The sequence below is a fragment of the Neofelis nebulosa genome, chromosome 9 (assembly GCF_028018385.1).
Source record: "Neofelis nebulosa isolate mNeoNeb1 chromosome 9, mNeoNeb1.pri, whole genome shotgun sequence".
In the NCBI taxonomy this organism is placed as follows: Eukaryota; Metazoa; Chordata; class Mammalia; order Carnivora; family Felidae; genus Neofelis; species Neofelis nebulosa.
The window spans coordinates 105,402,306-105,416,219 of record NC_080790.1 but is presented as its reverse complement, the minus strand read 5'-3'; the positions used below and the strand labels follow the sequence as shown (position 1 = coordinate 105,416,219).

The following is a 13,914-nucleotide window of genomic DNA, read 5'->3' as shown; positions in this document are numbered from 1 at the left end:
GAAACCAAAGAATTTAACATCAAATGGACTTGTTAGGGCACAGTATCTGCCTCATGGCCCGCGTTTAGGAGACATTTATTGAATGAATCACACAGTAGTCAACAGTTCGCGGTAGTCTTCCGTCCTCCCAGACTTGACCAATCACAAGGCGCGGTTCGTTTTCAGCGCCAGTTCCTCGCCGCCTTTTTACGTGTGCCTTCAAAACCAGGAGAAAAGGATTGGACTACCACCACGTCCCCGCATCGCTCTGGAAAGTGGACATGCGCAGTGCGAGCGGGCCACATCACAAAGCTTTTGCCCTGAGCTCTTTGTAGGGGGAGGCCTACGGGGAGATTAGGAGTCCGCCAACACTTGCTGTCCTCAAAGTGGATCATTTTGGCGCTCTCTCCCCATTCTGTTTATTAGTTCGAGGACAAAACTTTCATTCTCTTGTAGCATTCAAAATAATTATGGAGGGAATTATGTTAATCGCTATTTTAGAGTTTATCTGGTATCGTGAAAACCACCTTTACTTTCCAACCGTTTTTATAATGTAATTCTTGTGTTAGTAACTTTCCGGTATCAAGAAGCTCTGTACCACAAAAAAGTTGGGTTTTCTTTTTCTCTCGATTACCTCTGCTGTCTAGCACTATGGGTAATGGAGATTCGTTACCTGCCAATCCTATTCACTGCGTTCCTAGTCTCTGAATAGCCAGCCTTGGTCGCCATTTTTGTTTTGGGCTGTCCTTGAGAAATGGACGGTGGCCATTTTTCTTTCGGGCAGATCCTTCTCGCTATTCAGGCCCCTCACCCAGTGTTTCGCAGCCATCTTAACTCCTGGTTATGGCTTCAAGACGACAGTGAGGCTGCCCAAATCATCTTGTGTTTGGGCAGCGGCAGCTTCCCCTCCCCCCCCACCCAACGCGCGGGGAGACCCTGGGAAAGGGGAAGTAAGGCCGAAGGTTGAGTCCCCAAAGCACCTGAAGGTGGGCTTCAGAGCCTGCTGCCTGTGTAGTCTAAGTTTGCTCAGCCAAGTACTACTCCACCAGTGACCCTGGACAGTAACAAAACTAATAAAAGCCCGAACCCAAACCCTGCCACCATCATAGGTAAGAACATGGAACTCCTGACAACCTGAGATGGTCCTTCACTTGCACTGAACTATTTGCCCATCTCCTCTCCCCCTCTGTTTTTTTTTTTTTCTTTGATTTTTGAGCCTTTTCTGAATTCTTTTTCCTGTGCTTCCACCTTTTTCTCGTTGTTTTCAAAGTGCTAAAGAGTTGTTAACAGAGGGTGCAAGAAACCTGGGCTTGAAAGTGAAAGTATTACTCTGGGTAATTTTTTGGTTTTTTTTAGGACAAAATCAGTGAATGGGCCAGGTATTTGTATCAAACTATGGTTGCCGACCACGATTTATACAAATACAGTCTCAGACATTTTTAGGTTGTGACATAAATACGGATTGTGTTTGTATATACTGCCCGTTCATTTATTCATTGGATTTATTGAGTACCTGATGTGTGCTAGACCATCAAGATTCTGCGGTAAACCAAACAAACAACCCCTCTCTCTCATGGAATTTACATTCCAACTGACCTCGACAGCTACTAGGTTGCGGCGAGTCACAATATTCTATGGTTCTTAAGCCACAAGACTGACAACAAGTATCCCCTGGCTTCTTTCTCAGTATCCTCACGTTTGTTTGTTTGCTTTTTCCATACTAGGGGTAAATTGTATTGACACTTGTTTCTTGGGACCTAGACACCCCCATATTTGAAGACCAGTTGGCTAATTTGATGATCAGTATTCAAGGTTTAGGGTCTTGCTCAAAGTGTGGTATACTGACTCTCATCACCTGGGAGCCTTTCAGAAACGTTAGTTTCAGACTCCATCCCAAGACCCACTGACTCAAGAATCTTTTCTAGGGAGTGCACCTTAAAGTTCAAGGAGCATTAATTCGGGGCATCAGCTATAGACTGTCTCTTTTAAACCTGTGGTTCTTAAACAGTTCACAATGTGTTGTTTATTCCGTGTTTTACATGCATCGGATATGTGACATATTTTCCTTTGCTTTTAGTTATCAGTTTGATGTCCGAATGCCAATTTAGATTCTAAAAAGCTGAGAATTTGTCATTCTGGTATGTTATGTAACTGTTGCCATGGCAACACCTGTGTGCACATTTTTCCTCTGTGCATATTTTTACTTTTAATTTATTAGAAGTTGAATTCAAAAGCCTGCATGTGTTCAGTAGTTCAGTATTGATTTGGAAAACCCTGGGCCATGCTTGACCAGTTTTTGTGGCATCTTGCTCTCTTCTGTCTTTTCAATGAGAAATCTAAATCTCATTTGTCTCAGGAATTCTCAATCCTAGCTGCTCCTGAAAATCACTTGGAAGATGGGGTGGGGACAGCATTAAAAAGACTGTAGGCCACTATCTGCAGAATATTAGACCTTGTGGATGGAATTTAGGAACCAATAAGGTGTTTGAGAGAACAGCAAATTACTTTTATGTTTTTCACATGCTGTATTTAGATTTTTGTCTCCCAGGTAGATTTACTTAAATTAATTAGGACTTTGAAGGCATTGGAGAGAATTGGACTGGAAATGTGGTGAACCAGCTTCCCAAGAACCAGTCAATTTATCATTTATTCTGTGTGCTCAGCAAGTTGTCCAGTCTTTCTGGCTTGTCCTTTTTCCACCTATTAATTGGGAAAAGAATGAAGGTTTAAAAAAAATATTTTTATTTATTTGTTTAATTTTTTTTTTTTATCAGAGCACACAAGGAAGGGAGAGGGTTAAAGAATCTTAAGCAGGCTCCAAGCTCAGAGCGCACCCTGATGTGCTCAGGACCTGAGCCAAAATAAAGAGTCAGTGCTCAACAGACTGAGCTACCCAGGTGCTCCAATGTGTTGTTTTTTATTTAGCCTCCTGGGAGTTTTCAAAATGTAGCAAATACTTCTGTGTGTGTATGGAAGTATTCTTTAAGTGCAATATGTATTGCTTTTGATTTTCACATATGGTGTCTTGTGTATGCCAGTAGAGCATAGGGCAAGGAAATGAACTTAAAAATGACCTTCAGAGTCACACCCCAGGGTTCAAATCCTAGCTCTTCCACCAGCTACTAGCTGTGTGACCTTGAGCAGATAACATTCTGCTTCAGTCTTCTCATCTGTAAACTAGGGTTAAAGTGAGAGTTAGATAAGTTAGTGTCAGAAAAGTGCTTAAAACAATGTCTGGCACGTGATCACAGCTATGTGGATATTAACCGTTGTTATTTATTAAATCTTTAGGTTATTAAGGTTTTGTTCATGCATGGAAATCACTAAGGGAAAAAGTTCCATGACTTTCGGATATTCACCTGTTTGGAAGAGATGGTGGTGATCTAAACAGAATGTACTAGGAATATGAATTTTTTTTTAATGGTCTTTTTCAACAGCCTTATTGAGAAATATAGGCATATCTTTAATGTGCTTTGCAGATACTGTGTTTTTTACAAATTGAAGGTTCAGTGCAACCCTGCACTGTGCAAGTCTATTGGTGCTATTTTTCTAACAGCATTTGCTTGCCTCATGTCTTTATGTCACATTTTGATAATTCTCACAATATTTCAAACGTTTTCATTATATTTATTATGGTACTTTGTGATCAGTGATTTCAACTGCTGAAAGCTCAGGTGATCGTTAGCATTTTTTAGTAATAAAGCCTTATTTAATTTACATTGTTTTTAATGTACATTGTTTTTTTAGGTATAATGCTGTGACACACTTAATAGAATAGTATAGTTTACATATCAGTCTTACATGCACTGGGGAACCAAAAATTTATATGACTTGTTTCATTGTGATAATCACTTTTTTGTGTTGGTGTGGGGCTGAACGAGGAATATCACCATGTTACATCTGTAATTGTCATACAGTAAGCTGCACATATATAAAGTATATAGTTTGATACGCTTGACATGTATATACTGGTCAAACCATCACCATAGTCAAGGTAATGAATATATCCATCATTCCCCCAAATTTCCTTTTGCTGTTTTATAATCCTTCTGGTAACTTTCTTTCAGGCAACCACTCATCCATTCTCTGTTACTATAGATAACTTTGCATTTTGTAGTTTATCTAAAAGGAATCGTATAGTACATGATCTTTTTTGGTGGGAGTTATGGGAGTGTCTGGTTTCTTTTCATGATTTAGAGTCTTCTTTGTTGCAAGTATCAATAATTCATTTCTTTTTAATTGCTAGGTAGTATCTTGCTAGATGTACTGTAATTGGTTTACACATTTAACAGTTGAAGGGCATTTAGGTTTTTATTTTCACAGTACTCCTTTTCACATTGCTTTGTTCCTCTCTAGCTTATTTGAATTGGAAAAAAAAAGTCTAATTATTTGGTGGCCATGCCTTCTGTGTATACTGAAACCAGGAGGTGACTGGTAAAATGTGTAAATGTGTATGTATTGGGAGGTTTTACCTTTGTGTTTGGTGGTTTATGGATGAATGTTTTCTGAGTGAAAATTTGCTTTTTTAAAATACAAAATGCATGTATTGACTTTTTAGTTATTGTATCTCTTGATGTGTACATGCCTAAACATTTTAAGCTGTGTTAAATCTTTAAAACCTACTACTTGTATATTATCTTTTGGAGATTGTAAACGATAACGGGTGCATACTACGAACCTACTCATTAGGCAACAAAGTAGAAATGTAAATGGAGAATACCATTCATTTAGTGTTGGTGTAGGTACATTTCTAAAGTCTGCTTCTGGGGTGCCTCGGTGGCTCAGTCAGTTAAGCCTCCGACTCTTGATTTTGGCTCAGGTCATGATCTCATGGTTTGTGGGCTCAGCACTGAGCATGGAGCCTGCTTGGGATTCTCTCTCTCCCCCTTTCTCTCTGTACCCCCTCTGCTTGTGCTCTGTCTCAAAATAAATAAATAAATATTTAAAAAAAAAGTCTTTGCTTCTGTTATAGACAAGCAGTGCCTCCTGATTAATATTGACATTTTGTGCTTGAATAAATCAGAGCTGGTAACTAAAATTGGATTTGACTTAGGTTAGTTATAGGATAATATATAGAATATTGCTGTTATGATGTCTCGGACATTTAATTTCGTTTTTTGTCACTATTTTGATTTCTCTAGTTAGAATTTTTTGTTCTGCAATTTAAAAAAATATTTTATATTTGCATATGGTAAAATTCATTCTTTTTGGTATATACTTGCATGAATTTTGACCAGTGCACTGAGTTTTATAACCACTGTGGCAGTCAGACTGCTGGACAGTTCTGTCACCATCCCCCCAAATTCCCTCCTGCTACTCCCTTGTAGTAACTCTCCCTCCAAATAGCAACTAAAGATCTGTACTCCATCTCTATAGTTTTCACGTCAAAAATACTAGATTTTAAGACAATTATGTTAATGATTATGGAAGTTATTTTGTATTGTGAAGGTGCTGGAAAACAGTTGTAATCAGAGTGGGGCTTGGGCTATGAAGTGGATTGATCAGGACCTGTCTGTCTGTGCCCGGCAATGTTTATAATGATTATGGTTAACAGAGACTGAGCAAGGAATTGCCAAATACTACATATCAGATCTTATGGAATCTTCATAGGACCCTAGAGATAGATACTCATTATTATCCCACTTCATAGATAAGAAAACGGGAGACAGAAGAATTGAGTAGCTTGTCTGAGATCACTTGAAGAGGCAGGATTTGACTGCATGTCTGTTTTACTAGAACCTGAAGACCATGACTGCCTCCATGGACAGGTGCCTGTGTCTTTCTGACAAAGTATTAAATAAAAATTAGATCTTTCCTATTAATGAAGCATTCCATGCCGGGCCCAGTGAGGATTTTCTATGGGCATAGCAGGATATGAGGGGCCCAGATCATGGATCTGGATTAAGGATGTAGAGTGACTGAAAGGTAGGACTGTTCTGTGGAATTATTTTTGGTAGAGGATTTCAATATTTGACCTACATTTAAAGACAAAAAGAAAAAAAGCCCTTATGTTTTTGTCACTTGTATTATTCACTTTTCACTGTTGGAGCTTCCCTGGGTTTTTGTTTTGTTTTCCTTTTTTTACAAGCTGATTTTGGAATTCAAAATGACCATCTGAGTAATAGGAAAAGCTGATTCTTTCTTACACTGAGGTCACCTCCTTAAGCTTTATCTGAGTGGTCACCAGGAGCATCTTTGTTCATTTGTCAGTTTTCCGTGGTATTTTGTTAGTTTGTGATTTTTCCTTGATACTGGTTTTTGCTGTGTGTGTGTGTGTGTGTGTGTGTGTGCTCATTCCAACTTCAGGAGTTCTAGGGCCTTTGTTTTCTGTTTCTGCTCCCCTAGTTACTGAAATCTTGGTAAGATGAAAAAAGGAAGTATAATAATTTTCTTGATAAAACTTGAAATCCAGAGATTAGAAACCTAAAATTAATTTCTAGTCTTCTTAATCTGGAGTAGGTGGTTTGGTTTATGACACAGGCCAGCAATTCTGAAAGGAAGACAAATGTGAATTTCAGAATGCCTTGGATTTTCCCACAGAATAATCTAGAAGGTCACTGACTTTCTTTATTAGCGTTTATCTCTGCTTTGTATTTAAATGACAGGACAATCATGTGATAATGTTTAATCTACTTCCATTCCCTCCAAATTTTCTTAAGGATCTTAGAATCTTTCCCTCTCTGTGAAAGACATTTATGCACACATATTTTTGGAGGGGTCATGCTGTTTCAAAGTCTCTTCTTTTGAAAAGAATGCCTATTCTCAGGCCCGGGAAAGTGGGCTCAAGAATGCAGAATAGAGGATGTTATTTGTAAGATTTATAATATACATTAACTTCTTGGCATACTCATGTAAATTGTTTTCAGATATTCAGAAAATTGATCTTGTCGGATATTGTCCTGAAGTTCTTAAAATCAGGCAAATTAAATTAAAAATTCCACTGAACTTGGACTTTAACTGGAAGCTCTGATAGCAAGACTTTTTAACATTATGCTTTAAAACGTGGGCACTGAACTTGTTGCTCCCTCCTGAAGGCAACTTTAAGGACCTAGGAAAGTACTTTTTTAAGATGCATACTTGCTTTGTGTGTGTGTGTGTGTGTGTGTGTGTGTGTGTGTGCATGCACACATTTAGTTTTTAATATCAGTAAAGCAAGTCTAGAAAAACCTCACTATGTTCCAGATTTAAAATTGAATGAATACAGAGGCTGATAATATCTTTTCCATTCAAGTGCTTGTTAGAATGTCAGTATTTTAAAAACAAAAAAAAATTATGCAGTGAAAAACTCACATTTATGGCCTAAACTTCAACAATACCTCTGATCTGTTGCCCATTATTTTCAAGAGGAAACATTTTGATCTTCTTTTTACAAGTTTATGTGTATTACAAGGTTTTCAACTGAGGCTGGTGATACATTCAACTTAAGTCTTATTTATGTATTGAAATAGGTCCATAGTGCTTTGACCTCCTTTTAAAAAGGCTTAATGTGGGATTTGGGATTTGGGGACAGTAAGGATGCATTAGATAAATAGGTATAAATCTAGAAAAATAATTACCAGTCTGTAGCCCTTATTTAGTAACATCAATAGGCTCAAGTCAGCACACTTTTGATGTATACCTGTGCCCTGCACCAGGTATCAAAGAATACAGGGTTGGACCTTGTCCTCAGGACACTTTTGGTCAGGCAGAGGAGACAGACTGAGGATCAGAGTTATGTGTAATTCGCTGAGCTAAGTGTGAGAGTAATGGTGGTGTAAGGTGCAGATGTGGCTCAGAGAAGAGAGTGATTCATTCTGGAGATTTGTGGAGGCCTCCAAGGAGCAGGTGGTGTCTGAGTTGGGTTTCAGAGGATAACTCCTCTAGGACTGCCTGTGTGGGTGAAGATGGGGAGGGCTGGAGCTGCATGTTCAAGGACACATGATGGAGTTGGCTGTGTGGGGCCACTGAAGCTGTGAAGTTGCCTGAGCCGTGGGATAGAGGGGTGGGCAGAGGGCCTGTGACAATGTGGGAGATGCCAGCACACAGTTCTGCTCAGTTACCTCTAGTGATGGCTTCGGGGATGGAGAAGTATAAAGATGGAAACAGGAGGTACTTTAAAAGGCTATGGTTGTGGCGACCTTCAGGATAACCAGCTTTTTGGGGTCTGGGACTTCCTGGCATCACCAAGTCGTGATTTTTCCTTCTTGTGGGAGGCAGACGGCTCCGCCTTTGACTGTCATCTGTTCTTCCCAGATGATGGGCTCTTTGCCTCCAGTCAGAGAAAAGAGCAGAGTGTGTGCTTTCCCCAGATTCCCTGGTAAATGGTCTTTTTGCATTTAGACTTGATGCTTCTCAGCTTTTGTGAAAGAATACTGAGAGACACACCCCTCCCACCTCCCCAAAGGAGGTAAGAGTCATAATTGGTTGTCGCACAGTGATTGTGAAGGTATAAATAATAGAAGGGATCAGGAAACTCTTTCACCTCTGTTTCCCACTACCTTGCTGGACCTGCAGATTTGGCTGGAAGACAGGGACACCTTGCTCTGAGTGTCCCTTTCCCTGTTTTTCTATTGGATTGTTTAATTTTGGATTGTTGTCTTTTGATGATTATGTGTCTTGTAAATATCTTGTCCCAGTTTGTCACCCCCCCATGTCTTTATGGTGTATTTTGATGAACAGAAGTTTTAATTTTTGCAAGCTTTTTATTTTGAAATAATTATAGATTCACAGGCAGAAAAGATGGGGGGGGGGGTCCTATGTACCCTGGCAAACATTAAAGCCAGAGAATTGACATTGGTACAATGCAGAGTTCTTACATTTAAGCAGTGTTACAGGTATTTCTTTAGTTCTGTGCCATTTTATCACATGTCTGTTCATGTAACCAACACCACAATCAAGGTACAGAACTCCATTGCCATTGGCTCCTTCCTGCTACCTCTTCATATAAAACCACATACTCCTTCCACATCCTTAATCCCTGGCAACCTCTAATCTGTTTTTCACTTCTATAATTTTTTTATAGAAGTGAAATTTCTATATAATTTTATATAATTTTGTTATTTCAAGGATGTTCTATAAATGGAATCATACATGAAACAACCTTTTCAGGTTGTCTTTTTTTTTTCACTCAGCATAATTCCCTGAGATCCATCCAAGTTGTTACCTGTATCAACAGTTCATTCTGTTTTATTGCTGACTAATATCTCGTGGTATAGCTAGACCACAGTCTGTTTAACCATTCGCCCATTGAAAGACATCTGGGTTGTTTCTAGTTTTGGGTTATTATGAATAAAGTTTGCTGCGAACATTTGTATACAGATTTTTTTTTTTGTCTTCCTAGTATTTTTATTTTACACTAAACCACAGCTTTTAAACTTCTGTATACAGATTTTTATGTGAGCCTAGGTTTTATTTCTCTGGGGATAGATTCCTAGGAGTGGTTTTGAGTCATATGGTAAGTGCATATTTAGTATTATAAGAAACCTATCTCTTCTCCATTGTGGCTGTGCCACTTTTACAGTCCTACTGGCAGTGTATGAGAGATACATTTTCTCTGTATCTTCGTCAACATTTGGTGTTGATATTTTATTTGGCATTTTGGTAGGTATATGGTGATACCTTATTGGGGTTTTATTTGCATTTCTCTGATGGCTGATGATGAACATCTTTTCATGTACTTATTTGCCATCTGTATATCCTCTTTGGTGAGATATATGTTCATGTCTTTTGCCCATTTTCTGACTACATTGTGTTTTTTTACTTGTAAGTTTTGAGAGTTCTTTATATGTTCTAGTTATAAGAGTTGTTGGATTTGTGAATTGGAACTATTTTCATCAGGCTGTAGGGAAGTTTTAATTTTAATATGGCTAGATCTACCATTTTTTTTTCCCTTAATGGTTTGTACTTGTTGTGTCCAGTTAAAAAACTCCTCCTGTAGGGGTGCCTGGGTGGCTCAGTTAGTTAAGTGTCTGACTCTGGATTTTGATTCAGGTCATGATCTCCCAGTTTGTAACATCGAGCCCCATGTCAAGCTGTGTGCTGACTGTATGGAGCCTGCTTGGGATTCTCTCTCTCCCTCTCTCTCTGCTTTTCCCCTCCCCAAATAAATAAATAAGTAAATTTAAAACAAACAAAAACAAAAACCAACTTCTTTACTTTGAGTTCTTGAAAACTTTTGTAAGAGGTTCTGGTTTTCTACATTTGAGTTTTTAGTCCATCTGTAATTGATTTCTGTGTGTTGTGTGAAATAGTGCCAATTTCATCTTTTTTCAAATGGATAAATAGTTGTTCAACCACATTTTATTGAGTGAATGATCTCTTCATTTCCCACTGATGTGCAGTGCCACTTCTATCATCCATAGATGGTGGGTGGGTTTGTTTCCTTCTGGTCTGTGTGGTCTGTCCCTTTGGCCTGTTTACCCTTTTGCCAGTACAGATTATTTTATTTGCTGTAGCATTGCAATTTCGCTGTATCTAGTTAGACAAACTCCCTCCTTTGTTTTTTCTTCTTTCCTCTCCTCCAAGTATCTTAGTCCTCTTTGCTCTTTCTCAGATTCCCTATTCAGGATTGTGCTTAGAACTGTAATAAGTTGGAAGGGCAATTTGATGAGGCCTTACACGTTTCCTATTAAATGTATTCCTAGATATTTTATATTTGTGGGATGCTAGTTTAAAAGATATTTTTTTTACTTTCTAAAAAATTTTTTAGAGAGAGAGGCTGAGATGGGAGAGGGGCAGGGAGAGAGAGAGAGAAAGAGAGAAACTTAAGCAGGCTCTGTGCTCAGCACAGGCCCGATGTAGGGCTTGATCCTATGACCCCCCGGGATCATACCTGAGCCAAAATAAGAGTGGGACGTTCCACTGACTGAGCCACCCAGGTGCTCCTAAAAGATATTTTGAAATCTACATTTTTTTTTCTTTTTTCTTTTTTAAATATAATTTATTGTCGTATTGGCTTACATACAACACCCAGTGCTCATCCCTCAATGCCCATCACCCACTTTCTCCTCTCCCCCAGCCCCCATCCACTCTCAGTTTGTTCTCTGTATTTAAAAGTCTCTTGTGGTTTGCCTCCCTCCATTTGTAACTATTTTTTCGCTCTTCCCTTCCCCCCCCATGGTCTTCTGTTAAGTTACTCAAGATCCACATATGAGTGAAAACATATGATATCTGTGCTTCTCTGACTGATTTCACTCAGCATAATACCTTCCATTTCCATCCATGTTGCTGCAAATGGCATGATTTCATTCTTATTGCCAAGTAGTATGAAATCTATATTTTCTACCTATTTTAAAGAAATTGCTTTTAATGATTTATTATGAAGCATGTTTGCTACATTTTTTGTAGATGCTTTCATATGATTAAGAACTTTTAAAAAAGTTTATTTAAATATTTAATTTTTAAACAAATTTTGATGTTTGTTTATTTTTGAGAGACAGACAGAGAGATACAGAGACAGAGCATGAGCAGGGCAGGGGTAGAGAGAGAAGGAGACACAGAATCCACTGCAGGCTCTGATCTGTCAGCACAGAGCCTGATGCAGGGCTCAAACTGATGGATCATGAGGTCGTGACCTGAGCCGAAGTCGGCTGCTTTACTGACTGAGCCATCCAGGTGCCCCAGTTTATTTATTTATTTATTTATTTATTTATTTATTTATTTATTTATTTAATTTTAGTAATCTCTATACCCAATGTGGGGCTGAAACTCATGCTCCTGCAATCAAGAGTTGCCTGCTCTTCTGACTGAGCTGTCCATGTGCTCCTATTATTAAGAAATTTCTTTTCTCAGATTTCTACTGTTCTTTATTTTTTCCTACTCCTATTAAAATGACCTTGTGTTGTTTTTTTTTCCTACTTTAGTTTTTTATTATGGTGATTTTTCTAGTGTTAAACCGACCTTGCACTCTTCTGATAAACTTCACTTGGTTCTGGTATAGTTTTCATATGTTAGATTCAGTTGCTTCTATTCAGGTTTCTTGCCTCTATGTTCAGGTGTAGAATTGGCTGTGATTTTCATTTCTTATACTTCCCTTGTCGGGCTTTGCTGTCAGGACTTCATAAAATGAGTTGTGGAGGGGAGCAGCTTCCCTCTTCTTCTTGAATTTGTAAACTGGTATTATTTGTTCCTTGAACTGCTGTTGGATTTTGGATTACAAAGCAAAGGTTTTGAAATGGAAGAGACATGAGTCTACCTGTGTAACACCCTTGTCCTACTGAGGCAGAAAGAATGAAATGCTGAGGCCCAAACCCAGAGGGTACAGTCCTGTGTATCATGACTCAGCCATTTCATCATTTCAGAAATCTTATAGTTAAGGCAGCAGCCATTTTGTTACCTTCACACTGAAGTCCATGCAAATCCATGTAAGAGAGGCTTGGAAAATATCCCATTAACCTGACAAACTTGGTTCCTTAAGTTTCTAGCCTTATCTGATTAAGTTGCAGAACTGAGGGGGAAAGGTAACCTTGGAAGACAGGCACTCTGACAGCTCAAGGAAAGCCTAGATCTGCCAGAAACTTCACTGGCTCCATTGTTGAGTAACAGCTCAGAGGGGCATTAATATGGGTATTGCCCAGTGTGATGATAGGTGGTAACTATCTTCTGAATATCAAAAAAATAATCAATATGTGGCATTTTTTTATGAAAGTCATAAAGATTCAATATACTCTTTGGAAAATTTCTCTAAAAACAGCAAAAATAAAATGGTTGGGTGCATAAATGACTTAGCTCCTATTATCTGGAATATTTCTTCATTCAGTAGACATTTCTTGAGCGCCCTCTAGTGTCAGGCAGTGCTCTGAGGGCTGTTCACCTTTAAGAACCTGTTTCTACCAGGATGGTAAGTGTGCTTTTACCATATTTGGGAATTAGCAGACTGCTTCAGTTCACCGTTTAGTTCATTTCTAGCCCTTGTCTCTAATGATATAATGAAACAAAAGAAATACATCTTCATTATCTGAAATGACTTCAGCGGATATGCAGGCTCAATGTCTGTGCACTTGGCTATCCAGATGTGTTATGGGCTTTATGTTGATGAACTTTATTTTTTGTTTATGAAGATATATGTCATGTTACATAGCACAATGGTAAATTTAATTCAGACCACATTTCCTTACCCATAGACTTCCTTCCTTTCTTCCATTAGCAGGAGAGAACCACTACTCATGTAGCTCTATTTGAAGTCATACTCTGTTGGGATTTTTTTTTGCCTTTGTGGGCAATGGAGGTTTGGGAATGTGGTGGTGGTGGGGGGGTGGTGGTGGGCTAACAGTCCAGTTAGCAATCGACCTTGGCAGTTCTGCAGATGACAGATGGTGTTAGTTTGCCCTTGGCTGAGTTGACAAGTCTCTTCTCTCGCCCTTGACCCTCAGCTGTGAGACCCTGGCCTCATCTCACAAGTATATTTGTTAGGGGAATAGATGGCAGGGCTGGGTAGATAGTTCGTAAGGTCTCTCTTAGCCCTAAAGTTGTGACTTTTGGAGCCTCCAAACATTGTGGAAACAAATGAAAAAAACTATATACACCGAGAGGAAGAATGCTATATCATATTAAAAAATGAATTGAAAATATGCAAAAGGTAAAATTATGAAATAGGTGAAGGGAATTAAGAAAAATATATATGCAAAATGTAGTATGTAGTTCCTTTTACGTGTGGCCTATTTTTACATTAGCAGACCATATTATTTTATACAAAAATATATACTTTTCAGTCCTAGATTCCTACAGATCGTATTTTTGAGATGGGACTTCAATGATACTTTTTGAAGAATCCAGTCCTTAGAAAAATTCAGCTACTCTTGCTTTACTAATAAAAAGAAAAAGAAAAAAATAAGCATTTTAAAAAAGAATACTGGAACCTTATTTTGAGTTGAAAAATGTAACCTTCACTGTAACATGGCCTGTAATCTATCTAATGGCAGATATGGTTTGAAAGTCTTGCTGCAGCCTTCAGTGTGG

At 38.6% G+C, this 13,914-nt stretch overlaps 1 protein-coding gene across 2 annotated transcripts in view; it reads left to right on the top strand.

Moving 5' to 3' along the window:
- Nucleotides 1–13,914, top strand: part of SLX4IP (SLX4 interacting protein) — a 177,984-nt gene that overhangs the window by 705 nt on the left and 163,365 nt on the right. Inside the window, exon 1 of one of the 2 annotated variants that reach the window (XM_058684879.1) lies at nt 385–1,088. The exons of the other annotated variant lie outside the window; for it this stretch is intronic. The gene's annotated coding sequence lies outside the window, so the exon portion shown is untranslated. Of the gene's footprint in view, nt 1–384; nt 1,089–13,914 lie in introns of those variants that run through there. 2 annotated transcript variants of the gene reach the window in all.